This window comes from Bos javanicus, chromosome 12 (genome assembly GCF_032452875.1).
Source record: "Bos javanicus breed banteng chromosome 12, ARS-OSU_banteng_1.0, whole genome shotgun sequence".
Taxonomy (NCBI): Eukaryota; Metazoa; Chordata; class Mammalia; order Artiodactyla; family Bovidae; genus Bos; species Bos javanicus.
The window spans coordinates 31,275,830-31,288,766 of NC_083879.1; the positions used below are offsets into that span (position 1 = coordinate 31,275,830).

The 12,937-nt window shown below is 43.9% G+C and overlaps 1 protein-coding gene across 3 annotated transcripts in view; it reads right to left on the minus strand.

Annotated features, from left to right (window-relative positions):
- Positions 1-12,937, minus strand: part of MTUS2 (microtubule associated scaffold protein 2) — a 388,969-nt gene that overhangs the window by 240,543 nt on the left and 135,489 nt on the right. The window lies entirely within an intron of this gene.

The following is a 12,937-nucleotide window of genomic DNA, read 5'->3' on the forward strand; positions in this document are numbered from 1 at the left end:
AGAAGTTATGACACACTGAAAATTCAAAGCATCTCTAAATGATAAACAAGATCAAAATTAAGAAACGGCTTCTGGGCCAAGATGAGACCCAGGTCACTGTCAGAAATACATGTCCAGTGATGAAGCAAAGAGATGACAATAAAACCCTTTGGTGAGACTTCAGGAAAATCTAAAGCAATGCCTGAAATTATTTTTAAGTTTAATGCTCACCTCATGACAGGTGTGTCTGTTCACAATCCAGGTCATTGGCATTATTTTATACCCAGGCTAGAAAGGGAACTAGTGAAAGTTGTTTTATTTTGGTTTGGTTTGGTTCATGTTTTTAGAGCTGCAAAGGGATGGATCTAAAGGTAAAGACAGAATACTGCTAACTGAGCAATAAGTAATCTGCAAAACCAAATAAACCTACATATGCAGTATGTCTTTAATTGAGGTCCAAATCTTGAGTTTTACTTTCTTATAGTACTCTAAAACACTGAGACCAAGCATTTTTGCACTATCAGGCTCCTCCGTCCATGGGATTTTCCAGGCAAGAGTGCTGGAGTGGATTGCCATTTCCTTCTCCAGGGGATCTTCCCAACCCAGGAATCGAACCCAGGTCTCCTGCATTGCCGGCAGACACTTTACCGTCTGAGCCACCAGGGCCATTCATTTTTGCATTATCAGAGTCTAACTAGGATCTGAGTATCTACATCCTCATTTCTGTTTAGATCTTGCTGCCTCACCTGAAGTGGCTGGATTTAATCCAGAGATTCACATACATCCAGTGATGTATTTTCCACCATAGAATTAAATCACCACTAGGGCTCAAGTGTTCTTGCCTGGAGGATCCCAGGGATGGGGGAGCCTGGTGGGCTGCCGTCTATGGGGTCGCACAGAGTCGGACACGAATGAAGCGACTTAGCAGCAGCAGCGGGGAGCGCTGACCTCTCTATACATAACTGGTGAGTGTATAAATTTCTCAAAGGCTTTGGGTAAGAAATGGGAATTGGAAAGCGGAGGGTTGGGTGCAGGCTTGAGAGAGTGCTGCAAACAGAAGGACATTGGAGGAAGGGACAAGTAATATAAATTCTACAAATGCCATACTTTTGATGGACAGATCGGCATACATTTAGAAGTTGTTTAAACAGAGATATCAAATACAGGCGACCTTGTATGGGGACACCTTACAGAAATGGCAGAGTCAGTCAATTATTTGTAAATGACTCTAAACCTACCAACACTTTTAAACTGCTGTGGGTATACGTGTGGATGGAGAAAGCCTTAGATTCTATTTATATCCGTGATTCTTGGGGAAACCATCAGCATCTCAAAGCTCACTGAAAGGAACAATATTTTTATGAGCAAATGCCCTTGAATCATCTGCTTTCTGATAACCGGCTGTCACACTGCAAAACAGAGGAAAAAAATCAAAGCCCTTACGTTCTTGGCTACAGAAAAGACTCAGGAGATTATGATGATATAGCATCTCTACGGAATGCGTTTAACAGCACAGTTCTCAGAATTCTTCTGCAAGCCTGAGGAAACAGCCATCTCACACTACTGAATAGCGCCCTACGAGGTGCTGGTGACTAGACTTACATGGAAAAGGAGACTTGCCAGGTCGCGGTGGTGGACAGAACGCAGGCAGTTTGTCCCTTTCTTACCAAAGATGCCTTAAAGTCAGAGTCATTCAATTTGAAGAAGTACAGTTCATAATAAGAGCTAACATTTATTGACTTCTTTCTCTTAAGCAATTTACATATTTAAACCTAGGACAAGAGAGAGAAAAGAGCTACTTACTGAGGCAGCTATTTCAACAATTTCTGGAACAGAAACAGAGGTCCCTGGCTGGCGGGCAGAGGAGACGTGCAGGCTGCAGCAGACAGAAGAGCCGTCCGTGCTGCAGTAGAGGGAGTGCGCGCTGACCTCCACCCAGACAGCCAGGGCCACAGAGCCTCGGATCCCGGGAAGGAGGGGGGAGAGGCTGAGACAGGGAGGGAGACAGGGGAAGAACCCCTGGCCTTCATCTGCCCATGCAGCACCCAGAACCAGGAATTTACCTTCCACCTGCCCACCAGGGCCAAGCCCCAGGGTGAGGGGAAACAGACTCCTACAGAGTGCGAACAAATGGACTTCAAGTTCATCCAAGTCAATAGCAAGTGTGACTGATCACAAAGACTTTAAGAAGCGCTTCCTGCACAACCCAAGCAACCAAAAAGTCAAGAGAAACAAAATCTGCCCCTGAGACTACAGAGGGAATTTAGGCAACAGGAGATGTCTTGAAAGAGGCACCCTTAGAGAAATTTGGGAAGATGTTGCAACAATAAAAGAAACAGAAATCTGCTATGAAAAGACGCAATCAGACATCAGGAAGATGTGCCAAAACAAGGCTTTCAAGAGAAGCATTAGAAAATAAAGCCCAGTGAGATTGTCTAAAATGAGGAAAAGCATGAAGAAAGAGAGAACACATAAGAAAAACTATAGAGGCTTCTCTGGCAGTCCAATGGTTGAGACTTGGCCTTCCAATGCAGGAGGTACGGGTTTGATCTCTGGTTGGGAAGTGGCTCAGATGGTAAAGCGTCTGCCTACAATGCAGGAGACCTGGGTTCAATCCCTGGGTCAGGAAGATCCTCTGGAGAAGGAAATGGCAACCCACTCCAGTCCTCCTGCCTGGAAAATCCCATGGACAGAGGAACGTGGTAGGCTACAGTCCATGGGGTTGCAAAGAGTCGGACACGACTGAGGGACTTCACTCACCGGGAAGTGGAAACAGTGACAGACTTTCTTTTTCTGGGCTCCAAAATCACTGCAGATGGTGACTTTAGCCGTGAAATTAAAAGATGCTTACTCATTGGAAGAAAAGTTATGACCAACCTAGACAGCATATTTAAAAACAGAAACATTACTTTGCCAACAAAGGTCCATCTAGTCAAGGCTATGGTTTTTCTAGTAGTCATGTATGGATGTGAGAGCTGGACTATAAAGAAAGCTGAGCACCAAAGAACTGATGCTTTTGAACTGTGGTGTTGGAGAAGACTCTTGAGAGTCCCTTGCACAGCAAGGAGATCCAACCAGTCCATCCTAAAGGAAATCAACCCTGAATATTCATTGGAAGGACTGATGCTGAAGCTGAAACTCCAATACTTTGGCCACCTGATGCAAAGAGCTGACTCATTGGAAAAGACCCTGATGCTGGGAAAGATTGAAGGCAGGAGGAGAAGGGGACGACAGAGGATGAGATGGTTGGATGGCATCACTGACTCGATGGACGTGAGTTTGAGTAAACTCCAGGAGTTGGTGATGGACAGGGAGGCCTGGCGTGCTGCAGTTCATGGGGTCGCAGAGTCGGACACAACTGAGCAACTGAACTGAACTGCCTGGGAAGTTAAGATCCCACATGTCTCTCAGCCAAAAAAAAAAAAAATGAAAACATGGTAACAAATTCAATAAAGATTTCAAAAATGGTCCACATGAAAACAAATCTTAATTTTTTTTTTTAAATGAAAGAAAAATTAGACATAAGTCACCACTTTGGGAGGTCCAAATACCAAATAACAGAAATCCCAGGAAGACAGAGAAAACAGAGAAGTTGGACTGAATAAGAACACAAGATGATGAGATGACTGTCCAATGCTGAAGGGAAATAGAGTTTAGCAAGTCCTAGCAAGATAAATCAATTTACCCTCCCTTCCTTCCTCCACCTCTCTGAGTTCCTGTCTCTGTCTGCTGTACTTCTGTCTCTCCCTCTCTCTCTCATGTTCTCTCACACTCTGTACGACACACAGTGTGCACGCACGCACACACACACACACACACAGGGAATTTTTAAAACACCAAGGATAAGAGACGATTCTAAAGCTTTTGGAGAGAAATAAAAGCAGGTCTCCTACCCCAACCCCCCAAAAAATTCTCAGATAGGCACCACGTTTCTTTTGAGCAACACTAGGAAGTCTGCATGTTTTGAAAGAAATTCATTTTCAACCCAGAAAATGCTATTTGATCTAGTGAATGCAGACTAAAGATAGTTTCAGAAAGGCAAAATCTCAGCGAGTTTGCTTTCCTTGAACTCTCTCTGGAAATTACCAAGGATGTACTCCAGCAAAACAAACAAGGAAACAACACATCCTTCCCAGGAGAAAGAGGAAGGGAAGTTACATAAGAATAACATCAAATCCTTCACTCCTTCATACCACACTACACCCGAAAAACTTTCCTGCCCCCCAACTTAGGGTTAGATCCCCTCCTCTGTTCTCCTGGGCCCAGAAGACTTTGTGGTCGCAGCACTGATCAACTGCATCCTAACTGCCTGTGAATCTCATCTGTCTTGTTCACGGTTGTATCCTAAGGGCCTAAAACAACTTGACAAACAGTAGGTGCTCAATATTGATTATGTATACTAACAGTGTTTGTCCAAATAAGTAGAATAGTTGTTAAGCCTGTGACCCACCCCAGAGCCACTGAAGCTATCTCTGGGTCCTGGCTGAGGAAATTTGCCTTTGTACTAATTCCTGCAGGGCATTATTAGGCATGCTCAGTCGCAACAAAAGTAAACCAAAGTTGGGATGGCCAAACGCACAGTAAAAACACAGCCACTCCCAAAGTCCATTTCAGCAGTACGTAGTACCAGTGATACTGAGAGACAAACTGTTGATAGTAAAAGTGGCAAAACAAACTGAATGTTCTTCGGAAGCCTCCAAGATATGTCCCAAGGTCATCCGGTGTCATTAAGACTCCAAAGGAACCACAGTTACGCCACATGCTCCTTGACCACGTGTGCACGTGTCCGTGCTGAGTCGTATCCGACTCTTTGTGACCTCAGGGACTGTAGCCCACCAGTCTCCTCTGTTCATGGGATTCTCCAGGCAGGAATACTGGAGTGGGTTGCCATTTCCTTCTTCATCTCTTTGACCATCTCAGCAATCTCACTGTTGGTTTATCTTTACAGGGATGTTTTCCCACTGGATTTAAATTTTTCTTGGTAGATGCTATGTAGTTCTCATGAAATTAAGTAAAACCATGATAAAAATGGTGATTGCAGCCATGAAATTAAAAGACGCTTACTCCTTGGAAGGAAACCTAGAGAGCATATTAAAGAGCAGAGACATTACTTTGCCAACAAAGGTCCGTCTACTCAAGGCTATGGTTTTTCCTGTGGTCATGTATGGATGTGAGAGTTGGACTGTGAAGAAGGCTGAGCTCCGAAGAATTGATGCTTTTGAACTGTGGTGTTGGAGAAGACTCTTGAGAGTCCCTTGGACTGCAAGGAGATCCAACCAGTCCATTCTAAAGGAAATTAGTGCTGAATATTCATTGGAAGGACTGTTGCTGAAGCTCAAACTCCAATACTTTGGCCACCTCATGTGAAGAGTTGACTCATTGGAAAAGACTCTGATGCTGGGAGAGATTTGGGGCAGGAGGAGAAGGGGACAACAGAGGATGAGACGGCTGGATGGCATCACTGACTCGATGGACATGAGTTTGGGTGAACTCCGGGAGTTGGTGATGGACAGGGAGGCCTGGCGTGCTGCAATTCATGGGGTCACAAAGAGTAGGACATGACTGAGTGACTGAACTGAACTGATGATAAAAATAATGATATGGCACTTAAATGATGCCAATAAACTATTTTCATTCTATTTTTTATTTGGCAGGGGGGAGGCTTCCCAGGTGACTTGGTGGTAAAGAATTTGCCTGCCAATTCAGGAGACATGGGTTTGACCCCTGGGTTGGGAAGATCCCCTGGGTCACAGTCTGAACAACAAAACAAAACACAACCTCCCTCCCCTGGCAGCGAGCACCGCGCTCTCTTCTTCACTGGGGCGTTTTTAGAAACAGGAGTCTATTCTCATTGCCTCCATTCCCTCACTTTTCATTCACTTCTCAACTCACTAATATGTGACTTCCACCCCCACATTCTACTAAAATTGCTCATTCAAAACTAGGTCACCAACTGCTTCCTAATTTCCCGTCCCAACCACCTCTTTGCATTTTTACTTGTCCTGTCTCCTGTGAGACAGATTTGACCATTTTTCTGCCTTGGATGCTCCCTCTTCATTAGACTAAAACACTGCATTTTCCCCGTTGTCCCCCACCAGCCACCCACCCTGAGGTGGGTGTCCTGCCTTTTGCAGGCTTCTTCCTTCAGTTACCCCTCAGATGTGGGCACACGGTCCCTTTGTGACCTTTTCCTTACTCTGTTCTCCCTCTCTTACCCATTTGCTCGCATCAAGGTGGGGACAACGACTCCCATGTTGACCTTTGGCGTAGACCTCTCTCCAGTCCCCATTTCTGCCCTTTGGAGATTTCTACCCAAATGTCCCCAAGGAACTTCGAGCCCTGCCTGTGTCCAATGACTAAGTGTCCACCCCCATCCCCACCCTATAAAGCATTTTCCGGTACTTCTGACTGAGTAATCGGTCCCTGTAAGGGATCTGCATCACCAAACTCATGACCTCTCTCTCTGACAGGTATATGCATGCTACCTTTACCCCTTCTGGTAAACTCCTATTCATCCTGCAAAACTCATCTCATCTCCTCATCTGGAAAAGCCTTCCAGAGTCCCCACCTGCCCAAGCTGAGTTGGGTACCCTGCTCATGTGCATTCTGAAAATCTCTATCAAATGCATCTCTCTTCCTATTGTAATTACTGTATCTCTCTATATATTTTTGCCAAGTTTGGGCTATATAATCTGTGCATCCCAAACACAGACCAGCACCTGGCCCACACCAGAAAACCTCTGCTCAACAACAGAATGAATAAAATACTGGATAAAGGAACGATGTGAACATCTCAAACACTGGTGACTCTCTGAAACCGCATTCGGTCAGCAAACTACAGCCCGCAGGTTGGCCATTTATTTCTGTAAAAAGAGCTTTACTGGAACCTGGCCACACTCGTTCACTTGGCGTGGCCACTTCTGCTCTAATGATGGCAGAGTGGAGTAGTTGTAACAGAGGCTGTTTGGCCCACAAAGCTTAAAATATTTACTATCTGTCCTTAATTTGCCTGCTTTCTGCTCCAAATCATCTCAGCACTTTATCAACTTTCCCTAATGATGAAAACAAACAAAAAAAAAACAAACACAAGAGCTCCCACTGCTACTGCTACTCTTACCATTTATTCAAAAGATATTGCAGTTCTAAATGCCTGTTCTCACGGACTGGGCTTCCCTGGTGGCTCAGATGGTAAAGAATCTGCCTGCAATGCAGGAGACCCTGGTTCAGTTCCTGGGTCAGGAAGATCTGCTGGAGAAGGGACAGGCTATCCACTCTAGCATTCTCAGGCTTCCCTGTGGCTCAGCTGATAAAGAATCTGCCTGCAATGTGGGGGACCTGGGTTCGATCCCTGGGTTGGGAAGATCCTCTGGGAAAGGCTACTCACTCCAGTATTCCAGCCTGGAGAATTCCATGGATTGGATAGTCCATGGGGTCACAAAGAGTCAGACACAACTGAGTGACTTTCACTTTTTCTCATAGACTATGCACTGCAGTGGGGTGAGAGATGGCCAGTGTGCAAAGGCAAAATAAGAATCACAGGCCATGATATAAACTGGTGAAGGAGACAAACAGGAAAATGTGTTACAAAGTACCTGATTGGGAAGGGGCCCTGAATAGGGGGATCACAGTCAGGTCTCTTTCCAGGGCCATGACATTTATGTCTTTTTAAGATTTTTTTTTTTTTGATGTGGGCCACTTTTAAAGTCTTCACTGAATTTGTTACAATATTGCTTCTGTTTTATGTTTCGGGCATGAGGCATGTGGGATCTTGATTCCCCAACCAGGGATCCCTGCATTGGGAAGTAAAGTACGAACCATGGGACCACGAGGGAAGTCCTTGGAGCCATGACATTTATGTTGAAACCTGAAGGAGAAGACAGGGCTAGTCTTGGAGTGTGCTGGAGGAAGTGTGTTCTAGAAGGCGTGCTGACCACAGGAGCCTTTTGTCAGGAAGGGGTTGAAATGCATAAAGAGCTGAAAGGAGGCCATGAGGCGGGGGTACGGAGACCAGCATGAAAAGAAAGAAAGATACAAACAGGCTCCAGCAGGGAGACCTGCCCTTGGAGACCTGGGAGGCCAGGTGAGAGATACTGGATTCACTGATTACATTCCAAATATTGGTCACTATACGAAGAGCTTCCATTCTGACATTATCATGACCGCTCAGGCTTTTCAAAAATTAATACTATGCTTCTGTGTTAAATTGTTCCAATCAAGTTTACTTCTCCTTCAATATATGTGACATTAACTTGATTGCCCTACATTTTAAAATTTGGCAGGATTCAACCTGCCTTTTGAAAAAATTTACCAAAGAGGCAAGTTTACCCAGTATGTTGAGCTCCAAAATAAAATTTCCTTTTAACAAGAAGAATTCATAACAAAATAAGCTGAAAAAAACTGTCTCAACTTACCTTTTCTGACTGAACTTCTCTGATTATTTCTAGAGTAAAGTATTCTCATCTCGTCTTTTAAAAACTGTATTCTGACATTTAACTATCCCTCTCAAAAAATATTACAGTTCTCTCAGGGTGCACCAGTTGACATGAAACTGCCAGGCTTTCAGCAACGTTGGGTATACATATTTCCATGAATACAAATTATATCCTGACACGGCGTACACTATATAAGTTAACAATTTTTACATAACATATTAGGCCATGAGAGATGTTTTTCAGAAAAAAGGAACACAAAACATATATAAATCTACTAAAAATGCAGTACAGTAAAGAACTGCCTTTTTAACTCTTTAGTAGTGAAGTCGCTCAGTCTTGTCCGACTCTTTGCGACCCCATGGACTGTAGCCTATCAGGCTCCTCCGTCCATGGGATTTTCCAGGCAAGAGTGCTGGAGTGGGTTGCCATTTCCTTCTCCAGGAACTGAACCAGGAGGGTCTCCTGCATTGCAGGCAGATGCTTTATCGTCTGAGCCAAGTAGTGAAGGATCTAATAAAAAATTGTGTTTTCTTAACAGATTGTTTTTATATTCAATCTTAGGTTTCACTAAGACAGATTTTATGTCCACCTAGAGGGAGGTAACTGGGGCTTCCCCAGTGGCTCAGTGGTAAAGAATCCACCTGCCAGTGCAGAAGACACAGGAGACTTGGGTTCAATTCCTGGGGTCAGGAGGATCCCCTGGAGAAGGGAATGGCAACCCATTCCAGTATTCCTGCCTAGGAAATCCCATGGACAGAGGGGCCTGGCAGGCTACAGTCCACGGGGTCACAAGAGTCGGAAAGGACTGAGCGACTCAACAACAAACAGAGGTAACTAGCAGTCTTGCTGTTGTCCTTTGAGAACTTAAACAGCATCTTGAGTTTGACAGTGAAACTTCATAGGTTTATGCCTGACTGTAGAGTCAGAAAACACCATACACAAAACAAGAAATTATGTACAAAGTAAGGAAGTGCTTAGGTTTATTTTTCAGCAGAATCACTTTAAGATCTGTAAAATTTTAAGGGTCTTAGGAAAGAGTACTAATTTATAACAAAGAAACTGGGAGAACATGCTTTGTGGACTAGCTTGTATTTATAGCATATCTGGTTCTTTTAAGCCACACTAAAGCCATGATGCTCCCCACATAGACTGGTAGAGAACCCGCCTGCCAATTTAGGAGACATAAAAGATGTGGGTTGGATCCCTGGATCAAGAAGATCCCCTGGAGGAGGGCATGGCAACCCACTCCAGTACTCTTGCCTGGGAAATCTCATGGACAGAGGAGCCTGGTGGGCTATAGTCTACGGGGTCATAAAGGGTCAGACAAAACTGAGTGACTAACACACACACACACACACACACACACACACACAGGAAATGGGTAAGGGGTCCCAGTGGGATAGTCTATCATGGAGGACTCGGAAGAAATTGTGCAACAGCCAACATAGGAATGTGACCCTTTGGAGAAGGAAAATGAAGAGAGGAGCCTGATCACTGCCACTCCCTCTGCCTGGAGGCATGGTCCATGCCAGAGCAGCTGCAGGAGGGGCTCAGAGTCTGTCCATCACAGGGAGCTGAAATACAGATCAAGGTCTGTAGAGTTGAGGGCAGTGTGTGGGGCAGGGAAAGGAGATAACACAGACAAACTGTCCCCTTAGGGCATGCGCTCAACCTGGGACTTGAGAGAGGTCCTGTTGATGCAAAACTCTGATCACACTGCCTCACTTCCCCGCTTCCAAAGCCTCCAATGGTTTCCTCACTCAGAGTCAAAGGTTGATGACCTTCTGAGGCCTCCTGCAAGTCCCCTCCATGCTAATTCACCTGTATACTCACATTCTCAGCCCGTCCTCCCGCCCACTCACTCAGCTCCAGCCTCCCTGGCCTTCCTGCCACCCCAGGGCCTTTGCACTGGCTCTTTCCTCCCTGCCCTCCTTTGGGGACTGGCTTAAAGGTCATCTCTCAGGAAGACCTTTCCCAACCACTTTATTTAAAATTGGAATCCTGGGACTTCCCTGGTGGACCAGTGGTTAAGACTCCACGTTCCCAATGCAGGGGGCTCAGGTTCCACCCATGGTCAGGGAACTAAGATCCTGAGTGCCATGGAGCATGACCAAAGAAATATATACAATAAATGAAAATAAAACAACAACCAAAAAAGCCATAAAAACATAAAGGGAGCAGAAAATGCAAGTAGATGCTTAAATAAACATTTAAAACTACTTCTTCAAAAAATAAAATTGGAATCCCCCTTCTTCCTGACCCAAACTTCCTACTCATCCTTCTCTGATTCATTTTCTTCAATACTAGTAAAGCCTGGCATGCTGCAATTCATGGGGTCGCAAAGAGTCGGACGTGACTGAGCGACTGAACAACTGCTCCCGATAAACAACGTGATTTATTTATCCACTAAAAAAAAGAAGTGTGCCCACTCCCATCCTGAAATTCTAAAACAAGAACCAGGACTTTTTTCTGTTTTCACGGCTTTATCCCACACCTAGAACAAGGTTGACACGTAACTGCGCCACAGCACTAATTGTTGAATGAGTGACTGAACACATAATTAACCTGCAGCAGTCCTGTAACAGCAGGTAGATCCATCATAATACACACACATCATGGGAACCAGTAAAAAAATTATCTGATTTTTATAGCAGTGCTTGCCAAGAAAACAACTAACCACTATGACGACCAGTAATCACCTGAGTAAATAACAACTCACAAAATGACAAACAGATTAAAAAATGTGTTCTTCCACTAGTAATAAAAGAATTGCAGGAACTTGCCTGGTGGGCCAGTGGCTAAGACTCCATGCTCCCAATGCAAGGGGCCTGGGTGTGATCCCTGGTCAGAAACCCCACATGCTACAACTAAGAGTTTGCATGCCACAACTAAGACCCAATGCAGCCAAGTAAAATATAACATTTTTAAAAAGAAATACAATAATAACAGCAGTAGTAGTGATAATCATTGTAATGGTAATACTCAACACTGGCAAGGGTGTGGCATTGAGAAGTGTTTCAACAACAGTATAAAAATAATTACTACACATTTTCTACGAAATAAGTCAGCCTTAAAAAATGTTTGGAATCTGCATTTATGCAACAATTACACTTCAGATAATCTAAGAGAAGAATATGAAAAAAAACAAATAAATTCAAAGATCCAAATTGCAACATTATGGAAGACAGTGGAGAATGAGCAAAGCCCAATTTGCATAAGTAAATTCTGATTCTATTCCCCACCCATTCTTCTCCTCCTCCAAGAGGCTGCCCAGAACCACGTTTGTCCCATTCATGTAACACTCTTACGGTTGCAATTTCTCAAAGCACTATGTTTCTCGCTTTCCTAACACTTATCATAATCTCTAATAATGCATTTATCTTTGTGCTTTTTTACTGTCTATTTCATCCATTAGACTAAGTTGCACAAAGGCAGGAGTTCTCTGCTCAGTGCTGCAGCCCTCGATTTACAACTATTAGTACATAATAACCACCCAGAATTTGTTAAAACAATAAGTAAGTGAATAAAACAGAATCTCATGCTGCCATTAAAATATTTCTAAAACACTGACAGCATAGGAAATGCCTACAATATAATATTAGTGGGAAAAATCAAAATTCACATTCAGTATTAATTCAGCTATTAAAGCATGCACAGAAAGAAACACGTGGGAAGAACAATTTCCATAATATTAACTCTGGTTGGATGCTAAAAATGTAAGTACAGTGACTTTCTATCTTTATATTTTTCTATATTCAAAATTTTTTACAACAGGTATGTATTATTTCTGTAATAAGATAGGACAATAAAGTAAAACTTAGAGGAAATGACATGAGCAGAAGAAGGGACAGACAGACAGAAAGAGAAGAGCAGAGAACATCAGTGGAGGGACATGGTCCAGCCAGGGCAGAACAGGACGGGGCTGGGGCAGGGCCATTCTGTGGGCAAACATGGGTTGTCCAAGACGTGTAAAAGCTGAAAAGAGTGAAACGGTCACTGCTGTACTGCAGGAAGGTCTCTCTCCGCAGGCCAAATCCAGTCCCCTACAGACATACCTCATTTTACTGCACTCCACAAATGCTGCATTTTTAAATAAATCAGAAGTTTATGGCACCCCCCCTCGAGGACTCTATCAGCGCCATTTTCCAACCAGCATTTGCTCACTTCATGTTTCTGTGTCACATTTTGGTAACTCTCACAGTATTTCAAACTTTTAAATTACTATTATGCTTGTTATGCTGATCCGTGATCACTCATATTTGATGTTATTAGCATGATTTGTTGAAGGCTCAGATGATGGTTCAGATTTTTTATAAATAAACAGCTCTTAATTAAGGTAGATACACTGCTTTTTAATACATAATGTTATTGCACATTTAATAGACTCCAGTGCTTCCCAGATGGCTCAGTGGGTAAAGAATCTGTCTGCAATGGAGGAGAAACAGGAGACGTGAGTTCAATTCCTGGGTCGGGAAGATCCCCCTGGAGGAGGGCATGGCTACCCCACCCACTCCAGTACTCTTGCC